We start from the raw sequence: 20,253 nt of genomic DNA on the forward strand, positions 1-20,253 counted from the left end.
GGGTCTGTTAGGGTCTGTTGAGGAGGTCCTGCTGACCTCAGGGTCTGTTGAGGAGGTCCTGCTGACCTCAGGGTCTGTTGAGGAGGTCCTGCTGCCTCAGGGTCTGTTGAGGAGGTCCTGCTGGTCATGCTTAGAGGGTGATGCTGAGATTCGGGTCTGTTCAGCAGGCCATGTTGACTTTAAGCTCATAAGAGAATCGGGCTGGCTTTGTCCGGGGTCTGCTCCTCCTGACCTCACACGACAACGGACTGGATCTTTAGGTGCGTTCACGATGGCAAAGCCAGAGGTAGGCGGAGCCAGAAAGTAGACGGCGCAGCCGTGGGCGGAGTTATAAGTCTGCCTCCAACTCAGACAACCCTACGGTTCCCCCATGTCTGTGTTTCTCATGACTCCCACCGTGGGGGGTAAATGGTAAATGGCTACACTTGTATCGCTTTTTACCCTGCTTGACAGAGCCTGAAGCGCTTCACACTGCAACATCACATCAACCCTTTCACCATACTGGTGGTGGTAAGCTACTACTGTAGCCACAGCTGCCCTGGGGCAGACTGACGGAAGCGAGGCTGCCAATCTGCGCCATCGGCCCGGGGTGTGTATTTATGCAAATGAAGGTTTATCATGATGGGAAGGGCTGGGTCCAGTCCCCTGCCTGTCTGAACCAGAGCGGTGGGCCAGGTATTGGTAGTTGCTCTCCAGCAGCTCACAGCGGCTCCTCTGGACCGATCTCGTTTGGTCTCCCAGTTTTCGATGCCTACGTAGGTCCTACGTATCAGTGACGCCGGGCCAAATCTCAGAAGTCTTAATAGTCTGCTCTGGCTTTGCCATCGTGAACGCACCTTTTGCTATGAACAATTCCTATCAGAGTCTTGATGTCTGTGGTGTTAAGAGTGAGTTCGTAATGACAATCGACTGCAAAAGGGGTCGGAGCCCACGATGGTAAATAGTAAACTTGAACTTGTTCAATATTTCCAACAAAAAGTCTTGGTGTGTGTGGTGGAAACTCAGCGCTCCCAAGAGTTCGCTCTAACAACAGTCAGTGGAACGAAATGCAGCTAATCAAGAAGCAGCTTGTCAGCTGATTGGCCATAGATATATAGATATATATCTATGGCCAGATATATATCTATATATATATATATATATAGAAGCAAGCCAGGCCCTGCAGAGTCACTATTCACTGGTAATGTGTCGGGACAGAACAGCATGGAGAGAGCTTGGAGAAGGCCAAGTTTTCTTCTGATGAGAAGCAGAAAGAAAGATGCTCAGCTCAAACACATGTGAACAAACATTTTGTCTGTTAAACCAGAGAAAGGCAGAGCGAGAACCAGGACGGTCCTCGGAGTCTCAGCCTGACATGTCCTCCAGCAGCTCTGCTGCCACTGAAGGTTCATCCCTTCTCAGGTGAGTTAAACGCGCCCAGTGTTCATGGGATGGACTGACTGAAAGTGTCCCTCTGGTGTGGGGCAGGCTCTTTGTGATTTTTCTGGATGTGGCCCTCATTGAAAAAACTTTGGACACCCTGCTTTAGTCCTGCTGACTGTTTGGAAACAAACGTGAATATAATTTTGAACTGATCAATTTCGATCACTTTTAAGGTGAAAACATGTTATTCCTCATGCGCCGCAGGACCGAGAGGCATTTCCACAAGCCGCCCGCCGGAACACAGCGCAGCAGCAGCAGCAGCAGCGTCAGAACATCCTCCTGGAGCTGCTCCTCCATGTGGCTGCTCTGCTTCTTGCTGTTCTGTGCTGATTCATCTTCGGCGTTTCAGACCATGTTTAGTGCTGGAGGTGGAGATTCTCGAGCAGCAGAGAGAGTCGGAGAGAATGGCTATGTGTGAGACCTGATTAGGAGATCATCCTGACCTCAGGGTCAGTTTAGGGGGTCAAGTTCTGCTCTTCTCAAATCTCTTTGCACCTTTTAAAAGGAATCTCTTTTCTGATGCTAATGATCAGGAACATTCTGTGAGGGCAAACAGAGAGAGTATCTGCCCAGCTGACCAACAGAGTGAGCGCTGCATTCCAGGCTTTGGGAAATAAGCCTGGTAAACCAGCCCCGCCCACTCCACATCCACATCTGGACTGTGGAGCTGAGGGGTCTGGGGGAGCAGGGCGTCGGTTACTCCACTGACTGACAGCGCTTCAGCCAATTAGCGCTTCAAAACAAACACGTCATGAAAATGTGTTAGCTTCTCTAAGGGTTAGCTTTAGCTCATTAGCTCTAGCTTCTCTACATGCAGAGACACGGGAAAATGTCCTGTCCTGTTAGAACCTCACCAGGCCAGACTCTGGCTCTGCTGATTGTTGTCGTTCTTGGTATTTTGGCTCTAACTTTACTTACTGCAGCTTTCAGATGATGGTTAATGGTTATGTCAGTCATCCCCGCTGTAACAATCCGCCTGTCATTCCAGGCGATCTTGCCACTATGCTTAAAGAGGTCACGGGCAAAAAACACACCAATCAGCAGGGGGATTAACAAGCAAACGAAAAACTTAAGATTGGTAACAGAAAGCAGCATTTATTCTAACAGCCCCCCCCCCAACAGAAAACAAGCCACCCGACGCTCGAGCGCTCCTCCTAATAAACTATAACAGAAAACGCCGCACAATGCGGAAAGTCCAGCATAAACTCAAAGGCTCACAGAGTCCTATCTTTTTTCCCGAAAGTTCCCCTTAAGTTCGGGGCCGCGTCCCTGCAGGAGACCGACTGAGAGGCCGTGTAGTGGGTTACTCACACCGGTACAGTCCTCAGTCCGCTGGTCTCCACAGCTCCTCTTCTCCAGCCCGGAAGCTGAGAGTCCAGAAGATTCCTGAAAACACCAAGTTATATTCCACTCTGGCGCGGATCCTCCCTGGAAAACGCTCCCCGGCCTCGCTCCTCCGGCAGGTGAGTTCCAGGGCGGCGTGTGACGTTACTCCCCCCCAGCAGGTGCGCTGCTTCACCTTAAATAGTCTCCCCGCCCCGGTTACCAATGTCCCGATAATGTCTGAGCACATGATTTTACAAACACCAAACGTGCCCCTTGATTAAATCACCCCAGTGGCCCAAGTCCATATTAGAAGACAGCACAGGAGCACATTTCATCCCCCCTGCTGGGTGAAACGTGTGAGGACCTCTTCGGTCGTTGCACCGCTGTATCTGTTTAGGAAGAAGCCACGCAGTGACGGCGTCACTTTCCGGTTCTGCCTCTGGAATTCGTTAAAACAAATTTGAAAACAAAAAGCGGCAACGCTGATTGGCTGGCTGTTTCTCTGCTCCGTGGCATTCTCTTTGCATTAGATGTGTTCACGATGGCAGAGCCAGAGGTGGGCGGAGCTAGACGAAGCAGACGGCGCAGCCGTGGGGCGGAGTTATCAGTCTGCCTCCAACTCAGACAACCCTATGGTTCTCCATGTTTGTGTTTCTCATGACTCCCACCGTGGGGGTGTGGTATTTATGCAAATGAAGCGTGTTATCATGCTGAGGAGAGGGCTGGGTCCAGTCCCCTGCCTGTCTGAACCGGAGCGGTGGGCCAGGTAGCGGTGAGCTGCTCTCCAGCAGCTCACAGCGGCTCCTCTGGGACCGATCTCGGTGGGTCTCACCAGTTTTCGATGCCCTACGTAGGTCCTACATATCAGTGACGCCGGGCCAAATCTGGGCGGGCGGCTCAAAAGTCTTAAAAGTCTGCCTCTGGCTTTCTCCGTCGAACGCACCTATTGCCTCGTCCCCAGACCCTCCCAGCTCCACAGTCCAGGGTGGATGTGGATGCGGGGCCGGTTTACCCACCGCCCTCAGCCGTCGGTCGTGGGCTGCTCCGCTGTGCTGTACGACCCCGGGTCAGCAGCCTGTCCTCCATGCAGGAGACGTACAGCCGATGCCGGTCATCTGGGTGGAGGCGTCCACCGGACACTGCTGAGCTGCAGCCTTGAGCTCTGCTGTCTGACGGACACAAACAGGCAGAAGAACCCAATCAAACAACAAGCAACGAGAAAACTGAAGATCACTGGGAAAGCAGCAACGCCGGCTCTCCTGCCAGAAACCAACATTAAATTTCCAGTGGATTCCACCGGTATCTCAGTGACATTTCTTATCAAAGCCCAGCAGCACGTTCTGACTGAAAGAAGACATCACTCACGTACATGGCACAGGTTGCCAGTTTGAGAGACTTGACTTTAGTCAGGTCAGGTGCGTCGTCGTCGCTCCATGCATGCACACCATCAGCGTCTTGTGCACGTGGCACGCATGTGCACGGCTGGAGGCCCTCAGCGCACGGCCAACAGCATGGACATCAAATATAAATTGCTGCGCTGCTTGTTTGGCAACCTCGGAAACTCGCATCTGATTGGCTCTCATCGTGGACATGTGGCCAGCCAAAGCTTCGCAGAGACGAAAGGAAGATGGCAGCTGGGTTCCAAAGGGCCCACAGAGCTTTGTAATGCAGGACTGCAGGAGCTTCCTGTTTCTGGGCTTCAGGGTGGTAGCTGAAGATCTCTCAGACAAAATGAACTGGTAGGACACTTCTTGCATCTGTAATTCTTTAGATTAATGATGCTCCAGCCTGGACTTAACCCCACATTTAATCATCGTTGACCTTTGAAAGCTGGCTCCATGCCAGACTGCAGGACGCCGTGGATGCTGTACATTTTGTACAATGCTCTGAACCTGGAGTCAACGGAACGTAGTTCAGTCAGAGGAAGTGAAGCAGAGTGAACATGCTTTTCTTTATTGATGAAGTGCTCCTACTTAAAGCTAGGGTGGACGATGTTGTCCAAAAGCACTTTCTGTCATACTGAGTGAAATGCTCCCTGCCTCCTGGGAGAAGTCAATTCATCAGTGGACGGAAAAAGGTGCGGAAAAAGTCTGACAATTAGCGGCCACAGAGTGTAAAAACTCCGACCAATCGAAAGTGCGGACCGCTCTTCAGGAACCAATCAATCCCTTCGCCGTTCTACCAGCCCCCTGCGCGTACATTTCAATGGCGTGCACTGGCCCTGGTTCAGAGCGTGTTGCCAAGGCGCTCTCGGCGCTCGCAGCTCGCGTGAAAAATCGAACAAAGCGGAGCGGCGCGCTGCGCTGCTATGCGCGTTGTGTGCGGCAGTCAGAAAGGTTAACACATTGGAGGCGATCACAAACTCCGTGCGCTGGCGCTTCCGCGTCCAGTGCGTTCGCTCCCAACGGGAGCTCCTCCAATGGGGCGGGAGCTGGGCGGAGCCTTGGGGAGATGCTACATTCGTGCTACATGCTAGTTTTCCAAGATCGTCGACCCTAGCTTTATCAGTCAAAATAATGAACCGTGCTTCTATTTTAAAATCTCGCAAAGATATTAAAGTGTTGCATTTATAACCCAGAACACTGCAGTAAGGAAGCATGTTAACTGGAATGAAGAAAATCCTGCCAGTATTGATCCACCCCTGAAAAGAACAGTCCTCCAATCAGCTCAAATGATCCATCCAGCTGCAAGGTACACTTACCGTGGTGAAGCCCCCTCCCCCTCAGCTACTGTTTTAAAGAACGTTTAACGTGATTCATGGTGTAGCTCTGTAGCGTGTGGATAACGCATCACATGGTCTGGTGCAGCACAGTGATCCACCCTGGTCCATGGCTGGCTCACTTCCTGTGCTCATTCAGATCGATGTGTCACTGGAGGTGATCGGAGGGGATCGGAGGGGATCGGAGGGGATCGGAGGGGATCAGAGGGGATCGGAGGGGATCGGAGGGGATCGGAGGGGATCGGAGGGGATCGGCGTCTGACAAGCAGCTTCCTCCCTCACAGCTCCCTGTACTGAAACTGGACTTGTTGAGTGATGAAGATCCTCTGAGTCGGTTCCAGATTGGAGAGGCAAATAGTTCCTCTGAATCCACCAAACACTGACGGGTGGAGCTCCTCACATCAAACATGACGGGTGGAGCTCCTCATATCAAACACTGACGGGTGGAGCTCCTCATATCAAACATGACGGATGGAGCTCCTCATATCAAACATGACGGATGGAGCTCCTCATATCAAACATGACGGATGGAGCTCCTCATATCAAACATGACGGGTGGAGCTCCTCATATCAAACACTGACAGGTGGAGCTCCTCATATCAAACACTGACAGGTGGAGCTCCTCATATCAAACACTGACGGGTGGAGCTCCTCACATCAAACATGACGGGTGGAGCTCCTCACATCAAACATGACGGTGGAGCTCCTCACATCAAACATGACGGGTGGAGCTCCTCATATCAAACATGAGGGGTGGAGCTCCTCACATCAAACATGAGGGGTGGAGCTCCTCACATCAAACACTGACGGGTGGAGCTCCTCATATCAAACACTGACAGGTGGAGCTCCTCATATCAAACACTGACAGGTGGAGCTCCTCATATCAGACATGACGGGTGGAGCTCCTCACATCAAACATGAGGGTGGAGCTCCTCTTGCTCTCACGTCACAGCCTAACCTGGATCACTCTGGTGACTCCACCCTTCATGTAGGTCAGAAGAGTCACTCCCAGTCTGATCAGAAACGTCTGGCCTGGCGTTCCGACACAGTTTGAGCTCAGATATTGAGAAAATTAAATCTGGATGACAAAACCAACAATAAACGAGCAGCTCTTTGAAATCCAGACCTCTGTTACTCTTGACAGAAAAATCAAAACAAAACAAACTGCAGTCACTGTTTTCACTGTTATCAGAAAACCAGACACTTCAGCCCGGAGCCCTGCAGAGAGCCTGGCAGTCCGGTGAAGAGATGATGGAGTGGATGCTGTCAGAGTTCAACTGTAAAACTACCAGCAAAGACTCACTGGAGCCACCATGTTGGTACACAGGGGCGAGGTGCACGCCCAGCAGCGCTCTGTGGGGGCGGAGTCAGAGCGTTTCAGAAAACTCAACGGGGTGGAATACGGTCCGGCGAGCCAGATCAGCTGGTCTGGTAGCTGCAGTGGGAGGATGAATGAGTACCTGTGTGCCGCGGCTGAAGACCGGCGCCCCCCTGTGGGGCGTCCTCCGAGGCGGCGTCTGCTGGGCGGCGTGATGGAATTCTGCCCCCGTCAGGAGGTGCCTGTAGCCCCCCAGGTAGGCTTTCTGCTGGCGGGGCCGCTCGATCTCCACCACCACCTCCTGGACCAGCCCGCCACCTGCCGGGACACAGACCGCAGCATGGAGCACCCTGCAGGTCCAGGGGGAGGAGTCCACCACCTGGAAGAGCCTTTGCCTGGAAGAACTACGTCGGGAAGTCAGTAGGCTGATTATGATTTAATAACCATTTGATCTGATCATGATTTCCAACCAGACTTTCCTCTAATCAGCAGGATTATAGAGCATCTTCCTCCTCTAACATCCAAATTATAGAGCATCTTCCTCCTCTAGCATCCAGATTATAGAGCATCTTCCTCCTCTAGCATCCAGATTATAGAGCATCTTCCTCCTCTAGCATCCAAATTATAGAGCATCTTCCTCCTCTAGCATCCAGATTATAGAGCATCTTCCTCCTCTAGCATCCAGATTATAGAGCATCTTCCTCCTCTAACATCCAAATTATAGAGCATCTTCCTCCTCTAGCATCCAGATTATAGAGCATCTTCCTCCTCTAGCATCCAGATTATAGAGCATCTTCCTCCTCTGGCATCCAAATTATAGAGCATCTTCCTCCTCTAGCATCCAGATTATAGAGCATCTTCCTCCTCTAGCATCCAGATTATAGAGCATCTTCCTCCTCTAACATCCAAATTATAGAGCATCTTCCTCCTCTAACATCCAAATTATAGAGCATCTTCCTCCTCTAGCATCCAGATTATAGAGCATCTTCCTCCTCTAGCATCCAGATTATAGAGCATCTTCCTCCTCTAGCATCCAGATTATAGAGCATCTTCTTCCTCTAACATCCAAATTATAGAGCATCTTCTTCCTCTAACGTCCAGATTATAGAGCATCTTCCTCCTCTAGCATCCAGATTATAGAGCATCTTCCTCCTCTAACATCCAGATTATAGAGCATCTTCCTCCTCTAGCATCCAGATTATAGAGCATCTTCCTCCTCTAACATCCAGATTATAGAGCATCTTCCTCCTCTAACATCCAAATTATAGAGCATCGTCCTCCTCTAGCATCCAGATTATAGAGCATCTTCCTCCTCTAGCATCCAGATTATAGAGCATCTTCCTCCTCTAGCATCCAGATTATAGAGCATCGTCCTCCTCTAGCATCCAGATTATAGAGCATCTTCCTCCTCTAACATCCAGATTATAGAGCATCTTCCTCCTCTAGCATCCAGATTCTAGAGCATCTTCCTCCTCTAACATCCAGATTATAGAGCATCTTCCTCCTCTAGCATCCAGATTATAGAGCATCTTCCTCCTCTAGCATCCAGATTATAGAGCATCGTCCTCCTCTAGCATCCAGATTATAGAGCATCTTCCTCCTCTAACATCCAGATTATAGAGCATCTTCCTCCTCTAACATCCAGATTATAGAGCATCTTCCTCCTCTAACATCCAAATTATAGAGCATCTTCCTCCTCTAGCATCCAGATTATAGAGCATCTTCCTCCTCTAACATCCAGATTATAGAGCATCTTCCTCCTCTAACGTCCAGATTATAGAGCATTTTCTTCCTCTAACATCCAAATTATAGAGCATCTTCTTCCTCTAACGTCCAGATTATAGAGCATCTTCCTCCTCTAACATCCAGATTATCGAGCATATTGCTCCTCTACCATCAGATTATAGATGTTAGTGAGAGGATCTTTACTCTTCCTTGCATTCATTGTAACTTCTAGAGTGTGTTTCTGATTTCTGGTCCACATCCTAATCTGTGACCTGCCAGTAATCCCGCTGCTTGCTGCAGTGCTGAGTGGGGTGTGAGCAGCTACCTGTGCTGCTGTTGGTTTGCACTGGAACAGTGATGACGTCTGGCATGCTGTCATGGTCTGGCGGGCGTAGTGGGCGGAGCGGGTGGGCGTCTGGGTCAGTGGAGATCATCTCCATGCAGGTGGAGCTGTGAGGCCGGATGCCGAGCTCCATGAGGCTCTGCTGCTCCTCCACCACTCGGCCTGAAAACAATGCAATACTTTTAAGATGCAGTACTGGCAGCTGCCACTGGGTGGTACATATGTATTGAAATGAAAAAAGGCCACAGACTCTGCCTCAAACACACTGGAACAGTATTTCTTTCATTTCTTGCAGCTCAATAGAAGCTTGGGTTGGACGGACCGAGGAGACAAGAAGGGAGAGACAGATGCTATTCGAACATTTCAGGTTCAATCCGTCAGTGTACAGAGAGAGAGCTGGGTCATCTGTCTATGGTAGGAGCACTGTGGAGAAGTCACCAGCCCGTCACAAAGCAAACACACTCACACCCAAATCCGCAGCCATGTTCACAGCCGGCAATCAGCCTCAAATCAGGGTTTTTGGTATTTGGAGGGAAAAGAATACGCAGAAAGAAAGGCTCCGTGCTCCCAAGCAGGACTTGAACCAGGGTGCCGTCACCCCATGACTATCCACTGCACCACTGAGCAGCACACGTTGTGAGTCGGCCTGGATAATATTTGAGGAGGTGGATCCAGACCACAGCGGGTGCCATGCTGTAACAACCAACAACTGAGCCTTGAGCTGAGGAGGAACAAGAGCTGCTCTCAAGGAGCTACAGAGACGAGTTCAAATAAACTAATCATACTTCATCAATACTCTTGAGGACATTCATTTTCCCCACATTAAACCATCCTGATTATAGAATTTAGTGGCAGCTAGCGGTGCAAGCAGGGAGGTCAAAGGTCCTGCTCAGGAAGCCACAGTAGTGAAATGTCCAGTCCACTGTGGGAATTGAACCTGTTTAAAACACCCAGACTTAACAAAGCAAACAGGAAAGAGCCTCCTATTGGATAATAACCACATGGGTGATTCTCTTTCAGCTGGCGACAAGTTGTTTAATTAAAGTGCTGATGCAGTATTTTTTAGATCCTCTGATAGGGTTTTAAGACATTCTGTGAAAAAATATTCCAGATGTTATATGAATAATTAAGCTAGCCATCCACTGAGCTAGGCTCCTGCGTACATTTGCCAGTGCTGTGATCAACAGATCGCTGCTGCTGAGAAAACCTGGAGGAGACGAGACATTCACTGATTGACTGATCTCGACTAGACAATGTAAACAAAGCACTGCTAACTTAGCAGTGCTAAGTACCCCTACCCAGAACATCACCGAGACCAAGCTGCTAATCTACAGTACGCCATCAGTCGTCCTACAGATGCTTTAGCTACAAGGTGAACAGCATGAGGAGTCAGAAGTCAGAGCCTCCATAGAAAAGAAGGCTAGAGGCAAAACTCAAGGCAACACAGAACGAAGTGAGCCTCCTGACAGAACTGAACAGAGGAGTGAAGCTAAAGAAGGAACTACCTAAGAAATGCAGCAAGCTGTCCACAGCCGAGGCTCTGGAGGCTGCTGAGCAAAGACTGACAGCCCGAGCTGCCGCCTAGAGGTATACAAGAGAAGTGGAAGCAAGAAGAATAAACACAACATTCTCCAACAACCCAGCAGAGGTATCCTCTCAATGGCAGTCAGACCACAGCAGACCCCCCAGGGCAGAGACTGAGCAGTACTGGAAGAGTGTCTGGGAGAAAGAGGTGAAACACAACACTAACGCACCGTGGCGAGCAGACCTGCAGGCAGAACACTGAGCCTCCAGAACAAGAACCAGCAGTCATCACTGCAGCAGACATCCAGAGAAGACCTGGACAGCTCCAGGTCCGGACAGGATCCACACCTACTGGCTGAAGAAGCTACCTGCTCTCCATGAACGCCTGGAAGCCCAAATGACCCAGCTGCTGAGAGAAGGGAACCATCCACAGTGGAACCCAAGGTCCAACAGTCCTCCTGATGAAGGACCCCCAGAAGGGAACAAGACCATCCAGCTACCGGCCTAGAACCTGCCTCAGCACCACATGGAAGCTCCTGTCTGGCATCATAGTGGCTAAGATGAACAGGAACATGGAACAACACATGAGCAGAAAGGAATAGGCAATAAATATCAGGCAATATCAGGGATGAGAATCCAGAGCCGATTCTTTTGTAGAACCGGTTCCCAGTGACTCGATTCCAAGGAATTGTTAGACTCACCGTCCAGAGACAGCAGCAGAACCTCCACAGGGACCCTGAGCTCCGAGGCCAGGTGACACTTCAGCTCCTGGACGCTGAGACCGATGGCGAAGGCCACCGTCATCACGTGACCCTGCGGCTCCAGCACCACCTTCACTGCAACCAGACACCACATCAGTCCCTCACCGCCTTCTTAAAAACTCCAGCTGCTTTTCATCCCTCCAGGATGGTCACTGATGTCGTTTAAAGGGTTTCCCCATCTTTTCATCAGCATCATTTTCTCCTTTGACAGTGCCAACTTGGCTGCAGCTAATCACTTTCAACAAGGTATTGGTTCTCACATTGCATCGGTCTTGTCAGGTTACCTAGAAACAGCACAGAGCGTCTGAGGAACCCCGCCGCCCACACCACTTCCACAAGTCTTTGAAAATGGCCCCCGAGCAGCAATATGGAAAGCTTTCATTCATGCCAGTGTTATCATGCTGCTTCAGCTGAAAACTGAAGTGGAATTGACTGAGAGGTGTGACGGATGACGATTGGTCTCACTGTCAGACACAGAGGGACGACTGAGCCAAAATCTGCTGCCCTCTTTCAGGGAAGGGAAGCATTCTGGTAGAAAGTCCCTGAAAAAGCAAACAAGATTTACAAGACATGCTAGAGCAGGATGGAGAAAAGAAGCAGTGAGAGGAAAGAAAGCTGGTCTCAGTCTGACGGGTCTCTGGGTTTCTGTTGAAGATTCTTGGAAGGTGACATCTCTGTGAAACCCGTCAGAACCTAGAGCACAGAGGAATGTTTGAGAAGTGGAGAACCTGATGGACTCTGAGGGCTTCAGGCTGAATCTGCAGCTGTTTCAGTTTCAGTGATTTGAAAATGAGCCGGTACTAAAGGGCTCATACCAGAACATACTGGTGTCATGTGACCTCTGACCTTTGAAAGACTGCGATGAAAATGTTTCTCTCTAACGTTTATGAGTCGCACATACATATGTAGGTCTCCTCGTTTCCTTGAATCCAATAAAAATTGTGACTGACAGGATTCTGACCAAACCTTGAAGCGAGCACTTCTGGGATGAACGTTCCACTTCACTCAGTCACATTCAGCCCTCCACTCAGGCTTCCACACTCACTCCAGTGAGGACAGTCGTCATGTGAGGTACTCAAACCACTGAAGCCCCACCCCCCGAAACAAGCCCACCCAGCGGGACACACTCCAGGACGGTCCTGAAGAGGAGCAGTGTTCTGAGCAAACGGCTGCTCTGAGGCCACCTGCACTGGACTGACTGTTGCGTAGAGCATGTGAAAACTATAAGCATATGGCACATTTTCCTGTGGTGATTTATTTGCTATAGGCTGAATGTTTCTTATATTGGGCCAATATCTGGCGTATACGTATAATTTCAATACTATGTGCATGAGCAATGCAAGCTGGCTTTGACTGGGAAAGCGTGAGTGACGCTCTGCTGCCTCTCCCCTTTTCCTGGGTCCAAACCTCCTTCCTCAGTTTCATGTTCCTCACTGGAGAAACGCTAAATGTCCCTGGACTAAATGTCTTGGAAAACGTCTACCTCTAAATAAAGTGAAGTGGAGTCTCACCTGTAGCTGTAGAGTTCCCAGTGTCCTCAGTGTTCTGCAGATCATCACCTACACACACATACACACAAAGATTTGAGCGACCACGGTTTCCTAAACAGCAGCCTGTGTTGTCCTTGCTGAGGGTGATGAGGTTCTCTGGCAGAGTGGGGGCGGAGCGGTCACACACATCAGGTTCAGGTCTAGGAAGCTAACAGTCTCTACTTTCAGGACCCGGCTGAAAACGTCCCGTTCGGTCTGGCTCAGGCCGTCCTGGGTCAAACTGTGGTGAAGCTGCAGCCGGTCTGGACTGCTAGGACGTCTCTGTCCTGCTGACTGTCCCAGTCTCACCTGGAACCATGGACTTTCCGCTGTCTTCTGCTTCCTGCAGCTCTCCAGGTCCGCTACCTTCATCGAGCCGAGCGGCCTGAGCTGCAGCTGCTTCCACGAGTTCCACGAAACCTGCAGAAGTTCAGATGACCTAAAGCTCTTCACTGAAAGCACAAGCAGGAAAACTGAAATCCACTCTGTGTGTGAAACTCTGAATGATTTCAAAAGTCTTGAAAACAAACTTTTCACATGGATTTCTTTTCAGCAGGATTACTAATACATCATCAGCAGGGTAAAACTAACCTGTCTCACCACGGCCTAAAACCCAGCTCACATTCCCTATTAGTGGAGAATAATCCATTCTGCTTCACAGTGACAGGAAGAGCCGACGTCGCTATGAACGCTGGGCCGCCACGAGCCGGTTCTCCCTGTGGGAACTTTTCTGACACCTCCTGCTTAAAACCCAAAAGTCAGAAGGATGGCGAGGCCCCGCTTCCACGGTCTGGACTCAGACTCAAAATCAAGATCAAGCGAGCTTTTGCCCTTCTGCTCTAATCCCAGCTGAGGCGGCACAGCAGAGCTAACTTCAGATTCCTTCCTTCTTCTCATTTCACTGTATGTCCACCGCCAAACTCAGCGCTGTGAGTTTATAGAAATGTGCCTGAAGATACTGATGTCCAGCATCCACAACATGTAATTTGGCACCAGCCTCTGTTAATGTTTTCTCGTACTCCTGAAAAGGGGAAAAAACAGAGGGGGGAGAGTGATTTATCATCCTGTCTCACTCCGTCTCACCCCTCAGTGGCCCAGAGCCACAGCCCGGGACCAGCGGACCCACAAACCCACTTCAGCTCTTCAAACTATAGACGAACAAAACCTAAAGCTGTAGAAGGAAATGTCTGGTTGAGTGGACACAATGACCGTCCCACCTGTAGAGGGGAGGAGGCCAGTCCCTCTGAGCAGAGGGGCGGTTTCCTCCTCAGTGTCTTTTACATGTGGGGCCCCCCAGGGTCAGTTCTGGCCCCCTTGATGAGCTTTCCCTGGGATCCATGTCCAGGAATCATTCCCTCCCATCAAGCAGTGAGCTGCCGATAAAGTCCAGTCCAGACTCTACTGAGAGACATGAAGACCTGGATGGACCACGACTTTTTAACACTCAACAACAACAAAACTGAGATCATCCTGTTCAGTCCCCCTGACCTGGTCCAGGTCCTTCCGGCTCCCTGACCTGGTCCAGGTCCTTCCGGCTCCCTGACCTGGTCCTACTTGTTCAGCGGGACCTCCTGCTGAGCGGAGCCTCCTCTGGTCTTCTATTCTGTTGTGTTGCTGCTTTGTTTCATTTGTTCTGTTGTGTTTCGGTTTATTGTCCAGTGAAGCACTGTGGGAGCTGCCAGAGACTGAGGAGACAACGGGGTCTCAACACGACACAGAACAGAAGTCAGTGGTGTGAACACAGAACGCGTCAGCAGCAGACACTCTCAACATGTCAGTCAAATGTGGCAGCATGAATGTGCAAAGATATTCAGGATAAAGAGAGACGAGGTGTGACCGATACGGAATGCAGTACCAGGCAGAACCAGGATCAGGCAGAACCAGGACCAGGCAGAACCAGGACCAGACAGAACCAGGACCAGACAGAACCAGGACCAGACAGAACCAGGACCAGGCAGAACCAGGACCAGGCAGAACCAGGACCAGACAGAACCAGGACCAGACAGAACCAGGACCAGACAGAACCAGGACCAGGCAGAACCAGGGCCAGGCAGAACCAGGACCAGGCAGTCATGTATGAACTAACTTTATCTGCATCTTCTCAGCTCACACGTTTTTCTGTGGAAAAAAGTTTGGTTTTTTTTGTTTTCGTTTTCCGGCTCTGGCTGTTCTCTGGACATCACCAGCAGCTTGTCCTCTGTCCTCTGTCCTCTGTCCTCTGTCTCATCAGCAGGACAGATCCACGCTGACCTGCAGGGGCGCGCTCATGATGCGTTCAAAGACGGCTCGTAAAGCACCTTACCGCATATTAATGAATAACAGGTTATGTTTGTAACTGCTGAAAAGGCGCGGGGGACGAGGACACACACACACACAGACACACACACACACACACACACACAGACACACACACACACACACACACACACGCACACACACACAGGGTTTTCCCGGACCTGGTCTCGGTGCCGCTCCCCCGGCTGGGGAGGAGCCGGCAGCCCGCCGGGCCTCTGCCTCCCTCCCCGGCTCTCTGCCGCCCTCTGGCGGCTCCGCGGAGGCACGTGCACCGGGCTCGGTGTGGCTGTCCGGGGCTCCCGGTTCTCCCTGCGCTCCTCGGAGCTCCGACATGGCGCCTGCAGCGGTACCGTCAGCAGCCCCCTCCTGGTCCCGGTCCGGTGGTGCAGTTCAGGTGTTTCTGACTCCGCGTCAACAGGCTGCACAGCAAAGTTTGGTACCGAGCAACAGTTGACGCGGTGCTATAGCAACAGGCACTTCCGGTTTGAAGACGATGACGTCAACTGTTTCCAGGGGCGTTTGTAAACAGGAGGAGGGGCAGACAGGAGGACAGACCGAGGGCCGAGACTGGGGGCCGGGGGGCCGGGGGGCCTGGGGGGGGGGGGGGGGGGGGTACCAGACAGGTGTATTGACAGAATAATTGTAACGCCGGGGTGTCCAACCTTTCTCGGCCCAAGATCTACTTTTCGAATAGCCTCTGGATCTGCCCATGGCTGGCCCAGCCCGCCTCGTCTGGTGGTGGGGGGGGGGGGGGGGGGGGGGGGGGGGGGGGGGGGCGTTCGCCGCCGCCGTGCAGCGGGAAGGATGTCGCCGCTGCACCCCCGGTGATTGTCATGCATGAAGCGCTGCGTGTGAGCGCGCGCACACACACACACACACACACACACACACACACACACACACACACACACACACACACACACACACACACACACACACATTATTTTCTTCTTTTTTTTTTTTTTTTTTAACCACAAACTTTTTTTTTAATTTCCTTTTCCCCTGCAGCTCGCGGTCTACCGGGGACACTCCTCCACCTGGTCGGGCACCTGTGTTCTAAATGCTTAAAGTCAGCAGGTCGGAAGAATACCTGACCCCTGGTGAAGGTGTGAGGCTGCGACTGACAGTCCTGCTGTGGACCAGGACGTCATGGAGGACTGACAGACAGCGTTATTTATGAACTTTGGTGACAGAAAGTGACTTTCACTAAAGGAGTGAAAGAAGAAGGCAAACAGCAGGACAGTGATTCCTGGGGTCAAGCTGGTAGCAGTAAAGACTGGTGTCAGTACTGCTGAGACAACATGGAGACTTGAGAGCCGTTGGACAAAGAGGGACCTGACTGACTGTGGTGTCCGTCCTGGCTCTCTGTGCGCTGACGGTATGGCCGCTTTATGTTGAGCTTCCAGCTCTTATTTCAGTCCGTGAGCCAGAGAAGGCGACACGCCGGCCCCCGCAAAGCTCCGCTAATCTGCCTGCCGGACAAATGCTGAGTGTGGACAGATCCCACGGCTTGAGGCAGATCCGGGATGGACCGGACCCCCTCCTGCGCTGCCACAGGTATTTGTTCATCCACGGTGACTCCCGCTTGTCGTGTTAGCGCTGGTTTTTTTCAGGATCCGGGCCTGGCAGTGGGCACTCATCCATTTTTAACTAGAGAGTGTGTTCCAACAACGTGTCACAATTTATCTTTAACTGATTTCTCTGTGTCGGACCGGCGTTCTTTAATAATACACACGATAACAGCGTGATTCAAGCTGAGACTTCATCAGATATGTGCTTCACAATGGAGAAACAAGCAAAAGAAAAAGAAGTTCAAGTTGATGGATGGATGGATGAGTGCATGGTGGGTAGATGGATGGATAGACGGATGGATGGAGGTTGGATGTATGGATGGATGGATGTAAAGATGGATAAAGATCATCAGCTGGTGTGATGGGCAGTTCTCTCTTCAGTCAGCCAGACTACATCCTGTCAGAATACAGCTGTCAAAATTAGCGCAAGAATAATTAAAGGTGTAATACAACATTTTGATTTCTGGGTGGATCACCTAAATAACTGGTGGGTCTGTTTGTCAGTCATTCTGACGAGCTGCTTTCGTAAGGCGGTTCTACGTGCTCGCGCCCAATCAGCTTCTCCCTTTCTGTGCATTCAGAGTGTTTCTGTAGCGGTGAGCTTCTGAGCTAGTACTGACCGATGGCGAGTCTGACATCATGAAACTGGAACTGTTTCGGAAAGAAAAGCTTTATTTATGAGCGAGGCGGATCGCAGAAACTGTAAACAGAGCCGTGCATGGCGGAGAAGAGGAGATCGCGCTCGTACACTTCGGCGTTTCCTGGGAGAAGCAGGAGAGCCGGGCGGATGGTCTGGAGCATGGCGTTGTTCAAAAAGTGAGTAACAGACATGGGGCTTCGTCTTTTCGAGAAAATCCTGTATTAGACCTTTAATTATCGTTAATTAATTATTATTTAATTCAATTCCTATTGACGCCACTAATTTATTTGACGGCTGATTAACTTGTGCACGTTTTGTGACCCTTGCCTCGCCTCGCACCGGAGTTTGTAGTCAGCGAGTGGCCCCTTCACAGGATGGCCGCCACAACGTGAAGCAGTGTCTACATATCTGACGTCTGTGGTGAGAAGAGGCTGGATGAGGAGCAGAGAGGAATCAGGAGGCTGAGCCGCTCTCCAGGTGACCTCCTGCTGCTCAGGAGTCTCTTACTGATCCAGCAGCTGTTTGGAAAACTGGAAATGTAGCTGGTTGGACACTACATGGTCAGATTATATGAAATGATTCTGCATTCAGGTCAGAATGTCCTCCAGCCTGTTTTCTGAGCAGCAGAGTGTTTGAGGAGATGATTCTGGACAGGACTGATATTGATCTGGATTGAGGCAACAGCAGTAAACATGTGTTTACATGAAGCAGCATCATGTTGATGAGAGGATGAAGAACTTGAACATGTTCCCTTTAATGGACTTTTAGGGTGACCAATTTGCGATTAATTACTTAGTTAACTAATGACAATCATGGTTCTGACAGATGCTCTTGAAGTGTCAGATGTGACATGCGGTCGTGTGTGTGTTTTATCAAGTGTGTGTGTGTTGATCCATGCAGTAGAAAGGCTGCAGGGTCCTGTGGCCTGGACGGACTGAAAGATGCTGCATCAGGACCCTCGTGACACCAGGCCCACGTCGTGGCCCTGCGGACCAAAGCCAGATAAACAGACCTGAAGAGAGGAACTGCCACTCAGATGGAGAAGAAGAGTCTCTCTCTTCCAGCCAGTCTTTGCGAGTGTTGGTTTCAGAGTCACTGCTGTGTTTATTGACGGAGCAGCGGCTGACGTCTGTTGACACTCTAATCTGTGCTGATTCCCAGAGGCTCTCCTTCCTGTTTCACATCCATCAAGCAGCATCTGGAGAGCAGCTGAACCCTCACCACGTCCACCACGCCCCAGCTGGACGGGGCAGCGTCGCCTCAACCCCTCCCGACCTGCCGTAACGGCTCCGCCGGCGCGCTGTCAACGAGCAACGGGCTCCGGTTTATCAAAAGATTAAAATCTTTCATGTGTTTATAACAACACGCTTCAGTACCAGAGGACAGTTATAGCACATGCAGCTCCGCTCTTGCTTTGGCAGAGCCTCCATCTCATGTTTCTCAGACAAAGCAGCAGCGGGAAAAAATAGACACCCATTGAGTTTGCCTTCCGTGAAACAATAAGACCGTGAACGGCGTTAGCCGTGTGGCGCTGGCGTCCTAAGCCCCCAGAGGCTTGTGGGGATCATAAATGTGGCATTCCCACCAAACACGCCACAGAGCCCGGCTTAGCCTGCACAATAGCACACATAACCTGGATATAGCCGAGAGCCGGCGGGCCAGGTGTGGGGGGCAGCCCCCACCCCGCCGCCACATGACCCTGTGGCTGCGGCGTCCAGACCGGGCCACTCCAAAACATAAAACCAGTCGGCGAGGATCCGCTGGAGTCCGACCGTCGAGCACACCTGACAGGTGAGAGCTGGAGGCGTTGTGCACCGCGGCGGTCTGCGGAGCTCCCGGGGACGGGACTCATGCTGGCTTTCTGGGCTGAGTTGGGGTGTGAGGTGGAGATGTTCTCGTGAGAGGTGGTGGTGCTGCTTGTTTGAAGAAGAGTGTGTGCAGGGACTTTTCCTTCAACAGGAGCTCCGCTGAAGCAGGCAACCCTGAGTCCCTCAGCTTCTGTCTGCATGATGCTGAAGTGCTCACGAGCCTTTAAAGATATTCTCTCTGTGATTCTCTACTGACCACTCTTATGACTGAAATATGCCTTTGAAGGCTATTTAAGATTATTTTAATAATAAAACACCAACAAGCAAACATTGTGTGGCAAATGTAAATATTCTGTGAAACATCCTAGAAGAGTTATTAAGTTCATCAGTGTTGCACATATTTCTCAAGAATATCTTGAATTAGAGAAATTTCTCTCCGGATTTCCGTAGAACGTTGCTACATTTTGTTTCCCTGTACAGTAAAATAATGCAGCATTAGGAAGTTCTGAAACATGCTGGGGTTCACACGTTAATGCTCTTCTGGCTCACATGGGCAGCACCAAAGATGTTGTGATTTCAACTTGATAAATTTGGCTATCAGTAATAATTAATGATTATCAAAGAGAACTAATTTTGGATCCGCTTGTCATCAGATAATCTCAGGGTACCACCTACGTTTAGTAGGAAAAGATAGCCAATTCATTGTAATCAGTCTCATAAACTTGGTTAGACTATTAATTTGGAATTTGGATTAATAATTACATTATTAACAATTACCAAATTTTAACAGTAAAACCTTAAGGATTGTGGAGTTCTTGGACAGAAGAGATCGACATTCCATCCATAACTGTGAAACAACAACACTAATAATTCCAAAAATTGTAGTTATGAGCAAAGCAAAACCAAACACACAATTCTATCTAGGTATCTATACAAGTCATGTTTGTATGAACGTGTGTGTGTGTGTGTGTGTGTGTGTGAGGGAGAGCGATGGTTTGTGAGGTGGAGATGGAGATGGAGGACTGGGGGAGGGAACTACAGATCAGAATGGCGGCCAGCTGAAGACTACAGTTGAAATGGCGGATCAGAGGGATGTGCTTGGCACATGTGCTCGGTAACAAAGAGAGGCTGAGAAGGAGTGAGGCCTGTTTCCTCTATAAGTGCGACTTTTTAAAAGCTAATTCAGAATGAGTCACTATGATCTGAGTTGTCCATCAGCTCAGACCAGGTGAAGATGTTGAATTAACCAGGTGATGTTTTGGTGTGATGCTG

The sequence above is a fragment of the Salarias fasciatus genome, chromosome 7, assembly GCF_902148845.1.
Source record: "Salarias fasciatus chromosome 7, fSalaFa1.1, whole genome shotgun sequence".
Lineage (NCBI taxonomy): Eukaryota > Metazoa > Chordata > Actinopteri > Blenniiformes > Blenniidae > Salarias > Salarias fasciatus.